Here is a 12,702-nt window from a genome sequence, read left to right as displayed (position 1 = left end):
GTGGACTGCTAAAAGAACTAACAAATCTGTCGTGGATGAAGTGCAGCCAGAATGCTCCTTGGAAGCAAGAATGACCAGACTTCATCTCACCTACTTTGGTCATGTTGTCAGAAGGGACCATTCCTTGGAGAAGGATATTATGTTGGGTGAAGTGGAGGGTCAAAGAAAAAGGGTAAGACCTCAGGAAGAAGGGTTGACACAATGGCTGCAACGATGGGGTCATGTGTAGCAAGGATCGTGAGGCTGGCACAGGACCAGGCAGTGTTTCATTCTGTTGTACATAGGGTCGCTATGAATTGGAGACAACTCGATGGCACCAAACAACAACAACATAAAATGTACACTTGATTTCTTTGTGGAATTTTTCAACTCTTGTAATCAGAGATACACACATAATTGATGTAACAATAGCACCACTTCTCAATGAGCAAGTTTGTTTTGCATTTCATAACAATATCTATTAATTTCTTAAAAATTCATTCTGAAGGGGAATGAAAAATAAACATCTTTATATAATTATTATTATCTAAATATTCATTTATTTCCTTGAGAAGTTGTTCAATTTCCTTACATGGAGATACATAAATATTCTGCTAAAATAAAAATGTAATGTTCTGATAAATGCCCTTTGTTGCTTTCTTGGCAGATAAGTTTAGAAACACACTCATTGCAAAATAAGAACATATTTTGTATGATACATATTGAACTTTACATGATCTTAATGCACCTAATACCTTGTTTATTAGCATATATAGAGTAATATGAAGCACTATGTCCTACACAGCACACAATAAAAACTGAAGCTCACTTGATACATAAATTAAAAGTTTGTGTTAGATAATTATTAATATTTGCAGTATTTTTGACATTTGCTCTATTAGTATTATATTAAATTATTACCCATGTTAGTATTATATTAAATGTATACTACATTGCATTCACTTATGTATGACAAACATATTTTAAAGCTAAAATTATAAATAATGTTTACAAAACTTATGATATAACTCTGTACATAAATGCTATATAGTTAAAAAAGAACTTGAATGAATAATTGCAATTGGAAAGTTATTCAAATTCCCTCATTTTTGCACATCATCTGGGACTGTAGTTCCCATTGGTTGTTTACCAGGATGCGTGCAAGAGCATATTCTTGAATTTGTATCATGGCAAAGAACATTGGTGGCCCTCCTGACTGGAATTGCTACATCAGCAAACATGGATATATCAGACGGTTCTCTCAAAATGGATCAGAGATCTATTATCTATTAATATAATCCATCCTTGCCCAATAAACACTTGTATTGGATCCAATTGCATATTGGGTGAATGTAGCAAGAGTTAGACCTGGCAGCCCACCCCTTCCTCTTGTTTATTAGAAAGAAATAGTGTATTCCCAAGAGACCTACTAAGATAATGAATTTCAATTACATGGAAAGGGGACCATAGGAGACAGATGTCAACGAAGGTTTTTAAGTGGTAACCTTGTGCATGGGTGCCCTTTTGACCTTGCATGGACTTTATTTCTGGCTAGCATGTTTTCACTTGCTGGAGCTGGTATCAATTTTATTTCATGCTCTGCCAGTTCTCTTCCACTGCAGTGCTTGCTTTTCCCGTGTCCTGTCTGCTTGACATCTTTCCGTCTTTGCTTTGGACAACTGTTTTGCTAATGTCCTAAGCATGTGTTTATCTTGCTTATTGGATCATCCATCCCTGTGGTAGTGGGGGGAGTGCAGGAGTAGCAGGTAAGACACTGATGTGGGCATGGAGATCCATCCTCTGGCCTCTCTTACCTGGGTGCCAACTCACCCAGTATGCCAAGGAATGCCTTTGTGGTGAGTTTGCCAGAGAGCTACTGTCTACAAGTCAGCTTGCTTTAATTATTCTCATTCTCTTATTCTCTTCTTTTATTCTCATTCTAACCTGGAAATCTCTCCAGAGAAATAATTTGGGGTTTGAGGTTTGCTGAAGGTGTTGGGAAAACTTAGAAAGACCATTGCAATGACCTTCATAAGTTGCTTCCTAGATTCAATTCGCAATAGTTGGTTTGGTGGTGATTTTTTTTCTGGAGAGATTGGTAAATCTACTAAAATCTCCAAATCTTCAGCTACATTTTTATTCTTGCATGGCTTTTTTTACTTTCACTTTTATATCCCTCAATTCTTTAATTAATGAAATTATGAAAATTTCAAAGGAAGTACACAAATGTGGCACCATTAAAACACTAGCATAGACATGAAATTGGATTTTGAAATGGAGAATTAAGACAGGTTGTAGCATTTAAATTAAATTCTAAGTGCAATTCTTAATCTATTTTATTTTCAGCTGCTCATTTATTTCCCCAAGAGAATACAAACTCTGGAGATACAGGAGAGAATTGTTAAATAGCTGTGGAAATTGGCTTGTTTTCTGAGACTCTTGTGGAAACATGGAAACAGTTTTGTGTGTGTGTACTGGAGAGAACTTGATGGAATATTTAGGTAGGGAAAAGTCAAGCTCAAGACTCAGATAAACATTCAACATCTTAGTGTTCACCTCATGCTTAGAAAGACCTCTTGGTTGGGAAACCACATGAGAAGAGCCTTTGTTTTTATATTCCAGTTCATTACTGGTGGGACTTTAGCCAACAAGAAAATGCTGTCAGAACAGCTTCAGAATTAAGACAAAGAATCACGTCAGTTCCCATTTTAGACAAACTGGTTCAGCAGTTCCTCCTCCAGAGAAATAGAGTGGTTCCTCTGATGAGCTTAACTGAAAGGACTTGCTTCCACTTGAAAGATGTGGCAAACATCTGGCAAAGTGAGGAAAGTTTGGAACTGTATAGAAATCTTGGAAGAGACCGGGAGATAGAAGCATAGCTAACTAGATTTGGGGCCAGGGTCACTTGTTTCATGACTGAATCCTCTATTGATGATTTTGACCTAGGACATGACTTGCTTATGTGCTTCGGTTTTCCCTCTGTTGAATGGGAATGATGAATCACTTTTACCACTGGGACAATTAATTGTGAGTAACTAAAAAACCCTTTGCAAGGAAGGGCTTCCACAGGGCTCTAAATCATTATGAAATAACTGGAAAAATTTGGTAGTGTACAATTTTCCAGGCATGAACAATGAACTATAGATTTTGTTGTATAAGAAAACATAGTCTGTTATAATTCCAGGACAATTATAATTTTTAAATTATTCAATGACATTCGGTGGTAGACTCAGAGTGTAGAAGCAGTAGGTCAAGAATATTGAAAGGAAATTTAATTAATCCATTCACTAAACAAATATTTATTGAACTCTTTCCATGAGCTATGCACTGGATTGGAAATAGAAATCAAGATATGTACAATGCATGCTGTCATGATGCTCAGTGTTTAGTGGGGATTCAGAAAAGAAAATGATAGTTATAAACTAGAATCCTAGTGATTTGTGTAAATAACCTTTTTGTGTCTCAATTTTTACATCTGAAAAATGGAGACAACCCCTACCCACAGGATTTAATCCAGGATTAAGTGAGATTCCCTGGAGAAGGATATCATGATTGGTAAAGTTGAGGGTCAATGAAGAAGGGGAAGGCCCTCACGAGATGGTCTGAAACAGTGGCTGCAACGATGGGCTCAGGTATAGCAAGGATGTGAGTCTGGCACAGGACCAGGCAGTGTTTCCTTCTAATGTGCATAGGGTTGTTATGAGTCGGAGATGACTCCATGGCACCTAACAACTATGACATTTCATATAAGGGAGCTCTGGTGGCGAAGTGCCTAAGGCATTTGACTGCTAACCCGGAGGCTGGCAGTTCAAACCCACCAGCCACTCCTCAGAAGGAAGATGGGGCAATCTACTTCTGTAGAGATACCACTCAGAAACCCAAGAAGGGGTTGTTATGAGTTGAATGGATTCATGTAAAATACTTAGTTTAGTGCCAGGTGATATCTTTATGGTAAGAGGATGTATCTTCATTACAAAAGTATTTTTAAAAATCTCAATCTTTGTATAATCAATGATTGGAGCAATTTTGTTAACTAAGGAAGATGTCAATAGATAAAGGTCAGTCGGAAAAATATTGAGGAACAAGACATTTCAGTAGCCTCACACTCAATTATGAAAGAGGCATCATGATAAGGTTTTTCAAAAATAAGATTAGAAGAAAGGAGACTTGGGTTCTGTCTTGGTTGTGCTACAATTTAACTGTGAAACCTTGGAAAATTCACAACTTTATTTGGTTCAGTTTCCTCCTCTATAAAGTGAGTTTGTGATTGTACTAATATCTGTGGGCTTTTTCAATTCTAAATTTGATGATTCTCTGTAACATATATTACTGAAGCATAGTTGTCCACAAAATGCAGTTCTAATGCTAATATTTTTTTAGGTGGGGACTAAGACATGGGCCTGTGCTAATAGGTATAATGTACAATATACATCCCACTGCCAGTGAGTTGAGTCCAACTCATAGCGACCCCATAAGGTTTCCAAGTCTGTATGTTTTTATAGAAGTAGATTGCTTCATCTTCCTCTTTTGGGGAAGCTGGTGGGTTTGAACCACTGACTTTCTGGTTTGCAGTCAAATAATGTACATAGAGTTCTTAACTGGCTAAAAGCAAAGCTTTCTAAAAAAAGCAAGATCCTACACTGTCCTTGAATAAGATAGATCACTGGTTCTCAAAGTGTAATTCCTGGATCAGCATATCATCATTACCCGCAAACATTTTAGAAATGCCAATTGTTAGGCTGTGCTGCATACCTACTCAGTAAGAAACTCTGAAGGTGAGGCCCAACAATCTCTGAATCATCATCCAGGTGGTTCTAATGTATTCTCAAGTTTGAGAATCACTAAGATAGGCTCTTTCCCAGAAAAGTGGTGCTATTGGGGAGTTAGCAAGAGAAAAACAAGTTTTACATACATTTATATATTTCTGAAGCATCTAATATGTGTAAAGCACTCTGGTTGATTCTATATAGTAGTACCAAGATACACCTTGAAATAAAATGAAGTAATGTCAGGACTGATATCATGGAGCCTGGTGGGGGGGAATATAAATAAATAAAAGTTAGGATCATCTGAAAGTAAAATCTGAGATTGCCTTTTCTCTAGGTCCAACCAGTGATGAAACCCTGAAAACAGTATTTAAATCTCTGGGTCACAGTTTCTCCAAGAGTTGGGAGATGATGGTGCGTTAGAATCATTTAGGAAGGTTTGTTGAAAACAAGAAGACTCCTCCTCCACCTTGTCTTTGCAAATGTGTTGTGGCCTTCAGATAAGCTGGGATAAAGAACTCATACACAGAAAAAGAAAACAGAAAACAACTGTACTACATGTCTTTGCTTAAGGCATTTGACTGCTAACCAGAAGGCTGGTGGTTCAAACCCACCAGTCACTCCTCGGAAAGAAGATGGGGCAACCTACTTCCGTAGTGATATTGCCTCGGAAACCCAAGGAGGGGTCACTATGAGTCAGGTCCAACTCCACAGCACACAACAGATGTCTTTGGAGTGACCTTGACCAGGATCAGGTAGGATCTCAGGAAGGAAAAACTGGGTGAAGCATTTTAAAAGGTTAGATGGAATAATCTGGGGACGAGGGCATTTATAGACTGAGAATAGGCCCAACAGTATTTAAGGTCTGAGGAGGAGCCTTTCAGAGACCAGGTGTCTCAGCTGGATGGTTAATATTAATGGAATCTGAATACACATAGCGCTTTTCTTCCAAGGATCTGACAATTATTGTCTCATTCTCTCTCTTGGCTTCTCCGTGAGATAGGCGTGGGTGGGTGTTATTTCCTCATCTCATCATAAACAAGAACACCAGGAAAACCAGAGCCTTTGAATTAGAGCAAGATCAATAAGTCAGCATATATTTATTAAATATCTGAGATCATTTCCTGGCATCCCTCTTTTAAAGGTATGTGTAGGTCTTTCCCTTCATTTGGTGCGATGTGGAAGGAAACTCAATAGACTAAGGGAAAATTAAAGTTCTAGTGTTGTCTAACATCATAGTTAGGGGTAGTGGGACACGTGTGCAAGTACTTTTCTGTTAGTTTACCACCATGACTCACTCCTGCACTTCAGGGCAGCTCTTCCCATACATAGCCTGCTAGTAATAGGCTGTGAGGTTGGAGTGTGGTTAAGGTGAGACCATTGCTAACCAGGAGAGTTGGTCAAATAAAACTTTCTTGTTAACCAAAAATTATTCAGAAACATTTTTTTTTGTTTTCTTTTAACATTGCTAATTTAAATAATAAACAAAGTGAAATCAGCTTAGAAAGGGGGTCTTCCCTCTGTCATCAGTGTTTATGATGCTTGTCATGTCACCACCTAAACTCTTTTGGCCTCAATGTTCTCATCTACAATATGGCGCTATACTTCCTGAAGGCCAGCAACATCATCATCCTGACACTAATTTGCATCTAGGCCTGCAGCAATAGATGGAGCAAGTCAAAATGAATGAACCGAAAGTGCTCCGGCAATAAGAAAAAACTCAATGGTATCTTTTGGGAATAAAAATTACTACAAGCTTGTTTTAATATATTTGCAATGTTTAACACATCTAAATATATTTGGTACAAGCTCATTTTAACGTATTTGCAATTAATTATATAGTTTATATATTTGCAACCCCACTTGTCTCAGAATAGTAAGCTAACAAGTGATTTTAATTTTGCTCTTTATTTTCCATTTGTTATATAAACAAACATATATTCATTTATATAATGAACATATACTGCTCATGTTATAAGAAAAATAGCAAATAAAAAATGAACATTGTGAAAACAGAATCATAGATATTAAAAGTTGAAAAACTTCAGTGGCCTAGTCCAGTACATTCATTTTCAGATTGGAAAACTGAGGACTATGGAGGTACGTAACATCCTCAAACTCTCGGAGTTTGCTAGTAGCAATCTTGGAACTAAAAACCAAGTTTCTAGGGTCCTACTCCAGTGCTATGAGTCAGGGCTGACTCGACGGCACGTAACAACGACAACAACAACTCCAGTGCTTCTTTTACTATAACACTCTTTTGTTTTGTTTCTCCATTTTATTTCTTTAAAGGGGACAAATGACAACAAAATCAATTTAATTGGGAATTCTTGTTACTTAGGTTCTACTCAGTTAAGATACTGTAAGTCCCAGACCTCAGCCAACAGTGATGTTCTGCTTTTTGTGGTGATCTGATGGGATTCAGGCTTCCCAAATAGACTGTGGTCAAAACACATCAGGTGTGGAGTATCCATAAGGGTTGGCACCATTTTGGCGTTTGGGCGTATCTGCTCCACAATGCACATTGTGAGAGTCTTTAATGTAAATGATCTTTACGATGATCATGGAGATCATTAGTAGTGTGTTCAAGAGACTAAAGAGGGAGGAGGAGCAAGGTGGAAAGAGATGTGGGAGCAAAAGTGGAGAAAAGAGCTTCTCCCTAGGCTTGTTTTTCTGATGATGGAGATGATGGACGTCCAATTATAGCAGTGCCCATGTGGGAAAAATCAACACTCTCTTTATATAGACCTTGTTAATTGTCCTGCCCTTGTTTCTGGTGATTTCAGAAAAAGAGAGACTCATTTTGTCAATTTGAGAATAGCAGATTTGTATCAATAGTCTAATTGCACTAGTATTACCCCAAACCAGAGGTACTTCTGGCTAATGAAGAAAGCAAACATTCTACAGGATGAAGAATGTTTGCGAGTGGATATGATGGGGACAGTCTTTATGTCCCCATCATCTCCTTATGATGATTCAGGCTTCCCAAATAGACTGTGGTCAAAATACATCAGGCATGGAGTATCCATAAGGGTTGGTGCCATTTAACCAAGTATTCATTTAACCAAGTTAGCTGAATACTTTCGGCTTACACTGTGAACAAGGTTCCTCAAAACAAGCTGTCCCCCCCCCTTTCTAATCTCCATATGTAATTTCTACTAATAAATATTTCTTATGCTTTACATCTGCGTGGAAAAATCGCCTCCTACACAAGCCCCACCTTCCATCCAGGTACAAACCTCTCACCACCAATGTTATCATTATACTCAGGTTTCCAGCTGCCTTTGGTTATGAGGATTTCATGCAAATATGAACCAAAGGGAGCAGAACATAAAACACTGCCATTTTTTCCTTCCCATTTCCCCAAGTGAAATAACAGTTTATTCTGCAGGCTTTCAAATCACTCCCACAAAATTGGCAATCCAGTACAATCGACACATTCATGCTAATCCACCCAGAAGCAAATACACTGTGATAAAACTGTGACATTTGCAAAGACCATAGCTCCCCAATTACTGAAGAATTAACTAGGGATACAATGAGGGAGGGCCAAATGTAATTCAGTGTTGAAGGGAGCAATCTTGCCCATTCTGCACCTAATCCTCAAACAGAAACTCTATTAGTTTGGGAGTTTAAAAAAAGAAGTGTGGCTAACTTCCACAACTTTGCTTTAAACAAAAACCTTGTACAACATCTTATTGGCTTCGACCTAAGAACTGACAGAATGCCCCTAAGAGATTCTGGAGTTGGAATTTTCTGGACACAGCCAAAACCAGGCATGCTTGAATCCTTGCAGGTATGAATGTGTCATGAAACCACAACCCAGTCAATCCACATTTTGCTGGGCTGTTTGTGGAATGAAAAAGGGATTTAGCCTGTTTGGCTTTCCTTGGGTTCTGGAGTAGGAGTTAGCAATCCTAGATTTGAGCCTTAGCTTTACCCTGTTACTAATAATAGCAGTAGTAAATACTAATTTTTTCAGCACTCTACAAATTACTGAAGTTTTTATATGCAGTTTAGCCTTACAATGACCCTGTGAAGCAACCAAGGCACTTGTTAAAGTCATGCCTGTTTTATAGATGAGGAAGCCGCGGAGCAGAAAGCTGTTGGTTGTTTGTTATCTCATAGCAGCCACTTCCATTACTTAGCAAACAAGTCAAGGCAGAGGTCCAGAGAAGGTAGGTGCTCTATCAGATGTTACATAGGTTTGATGGTGGACAGGGGATAATTAGTCTGGAATTTCCAGCCCATTGATTAGGCTACTGGACCATACTGTTTCAGTGTGTCCAGCCTGGCCTGGGAGGTGAACATTTCACATTTTATCCCCTTGGCTAGGAAATCTTTTTTGTGCCCTGGTTGGGTCAAGTGAGGACAATAACCCATAGACAGGTAGTCACAAGGGGAAATAAAATGCTAATGATGTACTCTCCAGGTAGAAGAGCATCTCCCAGTCCTTATAAATGGATGGCTTGAACAGACTAGCCTGTGATCATAATAAACAAGTACTCGCCACCACTTTAATCTCTGATCCCAGTCCACCCACAGATGTCAGAAAATGCCTGACTGAGCAGACAGCTTTGCAGACTTCAGCCTGTGTCCGTCCTGTCAGGAGGGGAGAACATTCCGGGGGCGTAAACCCTCTCTGAGAAGGCCTCGTCCCTTTCCTAGATGGGTCCTAGATTGCATGCAGGCATCCTAAAGTTAGATCTTTGCTTTGGCAAGAGAGTAGGTCCCCAAAGTGACTGGAAATCCAAATGCTATAGGAGGGAACCAAAAGGGATAGTTTTCTCCCTTTCACTGGACATTTCAGTATGTTGACGTTGATTTTATTGAGTTCATACTATGTGCAGGACCCAATCCAAACACCTAACAAGTGCCAATAACCAGTGGCACAAAGCTTTACATCTGAACCTCTTCCTCCTTCTCCAAAGATATGAAATGCATAAAATAAATTAAATCATAGTGGGAAAAATCTATTTTTTCAAAGACAGGGAGAGAAGAGAATAAGACTTCTAGAAAGTAGCTATCGATGTTACACTGGTTAAAAACACCTTTTATAGATTCAAATTCACTTGGTTTAGGAACAAAAGGTGCATTTTGTGCATCTTGGTTTGTTTATAAAATGATCATGTTAGGTGTGTTCATGGAAATGAAACCCAAGGGTGAAAAACTCAGAAAGATATGGGACAAAGAACTCCCCCCAGAAAAGTCTTTAAAAATAAATATCTTTTTCTGATTTATTCTGCTATCTTACTCCAAGAAATTAATTTAAAAATATTTTTTATTCCTCTCTATAGTCACTAATCAATTGTAACAAAAAATTGTTGTGAATAAAAAATATGTTGTTAGCACACACACAAACACACATACACAAAAACTCCCCCCAAACCAAGAACTTTTGGATATAAAATCTTCTAAACGGAACTTAGGGCCTCCCCTCCCCCACCCATTTAATTAAAACCACCTCTCATGTTATGCTTTTATTTTCCTGTATTTCACTAGGAGCTCTGGTAGCATAGTGGCTAAAGCACTTGACTGCTAACCAGAAGGCTGGCGGTTCAAACCCACCAGCCACTCCTCGGAAGGAAGGTTGGGCAATCCTACTTCTGTAGTGATACTGCTTCGGAAACCCAAGGAGGGGTCGCTATGAGTCGGGGGCCGACTCGACAGCACATAACAACAACAACAACAACATTTCACACTTATTTATCTCATAACAGTACTTTCTAAGAGAGTATGGTAGCATGGTGCCTAAGGCATTTGACTGCTAACCAGAAGGCTGGCAGTTCAAATCCACTAACCACTCTTCAGAAGGAAGATTGGGCAATCTACTTCTGTAGAGATACTGCCTCAGAAACCCAAGGAAGGGTCGCTATGAGTCAGATCAACTTGATGGCAGTAAGTTTGGTTTGGTTTTTGGTTTAGTACTATCTATGGTGTTTTTCTAGGAGCTCTGGTAGCATAATGGCTAAAGCACTTGACTGCTAACCAGAAGGCTGGCGGTTCAAACCCACCAGCCACTCCTCGGAAGGAAGGTTGGGCAATCATACTTCGTAGTGATACTGCCTCGGAAACCCAAGGAGGGGTCACTATGAGTCGGGGCCGACTTGACGGCACATAACAACAACAACAACAATGGTGCTTTTCCACAACAAATTAGTGTCCAAATGGGCACAATAACCTATTGCCTATACTTGCTTTCTGTGAGTCTTCTACACCTTTTATTGATCTCAGACTGTCCATCTACATATCCTAGATGTGCTCTGCTGGGGGAGCCTTGTATTTGTATTTCTTAGGCAAATTCACACCTGTCCTGCAGAGGAGCTGCCTGAAGTTTCTCTTTGGGGCTGTAGGAGTATATATTTGGGGGGAAAGAAGAGAAATTGAATTCTACATTAGGATTAGAGTTCAAATGTTTGGTTTTGCTGCTCATTAATAAATGTTATCTATTATCTGATTGGGAGTTCTGGTGGCATAGTGCCTAAGGCAAGTAACTGCAAACCAGAAGGCTGGCGGTTCAAACCCACCAACCACTCCTTGAAAGGAAAGTTGGGCAATCTACTTCCGTAGTGATATTGCCTCAGAAATTCCATGAGGGGTCGCTATGAGTCGGATCCGACTCGATGGCAGTGAGTTTGGTTTTTGGTTTTATTATCTGATTTGTCTGTTGGGTATATATGGGAGATAAACCAAAACCAAACCCATTGTTATTGAGTCAATTCTGACACATAGCGACCCTATTGAACAGAGTAGAACTACCTCATAAGGTTTCCAAGGCTGTAAATTTTTATGGAAGCAGAACGCCACATCTTTCTTCCATGGAGCAGCTAGTGGGTTCGAACTGAGAACCTGTTGGTTAGAAGTGCTTTAACCACTGTACCACTAGGGCTTTTAGTGGGATTATAGTTGTTTTTTTTTAAATTAAAAAAAATCCCCAAAACTGAAACTCTTCATACATCAGTTTCCAATATCAATGCCAAAATGTTTGTTTGTGGAATGATTTTTTTTTTTTTTGTATTAAAAACTCAACCCAACCCATTGCTGTTGAGTTGATCTCAACTCATGGCATCCCCATATGTTACAAAGTAGGATTGCTCCATAGGGTTTTCTTAGCTGTGATCTTTGCAGAAGCAGATCTTGAGGCTTTTCTTTGGTGGCTCTGCTGGATGGGTTGTGCCATCCAGGGTGAGCCCATATATATGTATACTTAATTTTTTGTTGCTTTTTAAAAAAGTAATACATTCATGTGTATAATAAAAAAAGTCAGACAATGTGAGAGGGCAGACAATGACTGATACACAATGAATTTTTTTTTTTTTTTTAAAAAAACAATCAAATGGATTTTAGGAAGAATGGAACAACTTACTTGTCTCTTGCCTTAGGAGGCAAAATATCTTGCTGTCCCCTTGCTTCTCTTACTTGAAAACCAAAGCAATGTAAGCTCCAGTGTTTTGATCCCTCACTTCTCTTACAAAGGTATACAAAGATGTATAGATTGCCTAGATTGGTGAAGCAGCAGCTAGCACTGGTGGGCCATGGGAGGGTAGGTCCTGACCTATGGGTAAACTGGTCAGAGTGAGGTCATTGGAATATTGAAGCCATTGAACATGAGAAGATGAAATCTGGGGACAAGCAGAAGTAGGGAAGCAGCAAGGAACAGAACTATATATTCTGGAATCAATTCTATTTGATGCCCTATGCATGGAATCTATATACTCTACATGGTTCTAATAGTTGAACAAGAAATACCTGTTAAAGAGAACTGGTACTTCTAGCTGAAGACCCATGCATTTATCATCCAAAATATTCATAAACAACAACCATGATATGACTAGCTATTACTTACACAGTATCTGGGCCAGGCATTTCTCATAAATTATTTCATTTTATTTTTCTGATAATTTGCTAAGGCACACATACTCATGCCTATTTCGTGGATGAAAATGGTCCTTGAGAA

Source organism: Orycteropus afer, unplaced genomic scaffold (assembly GCF_000298275.1).
Source record: "Orycteropus afer afer isolate SDZICR_OR568_19922 unplaced genomic scaffold, OryAfe1.0 scaffold00016, whole genome shotgun sequence".
In the NCBI taxonomy this organism is placed as follows: Eukaryota; Metazoa; Chordata; class Mammalia; order Tubulidentata; family Orycteropodidae; genus Orycteropus; species Orycteropus afer.
Note: the sequence above shows the minus strand (reverse complement) of the source record.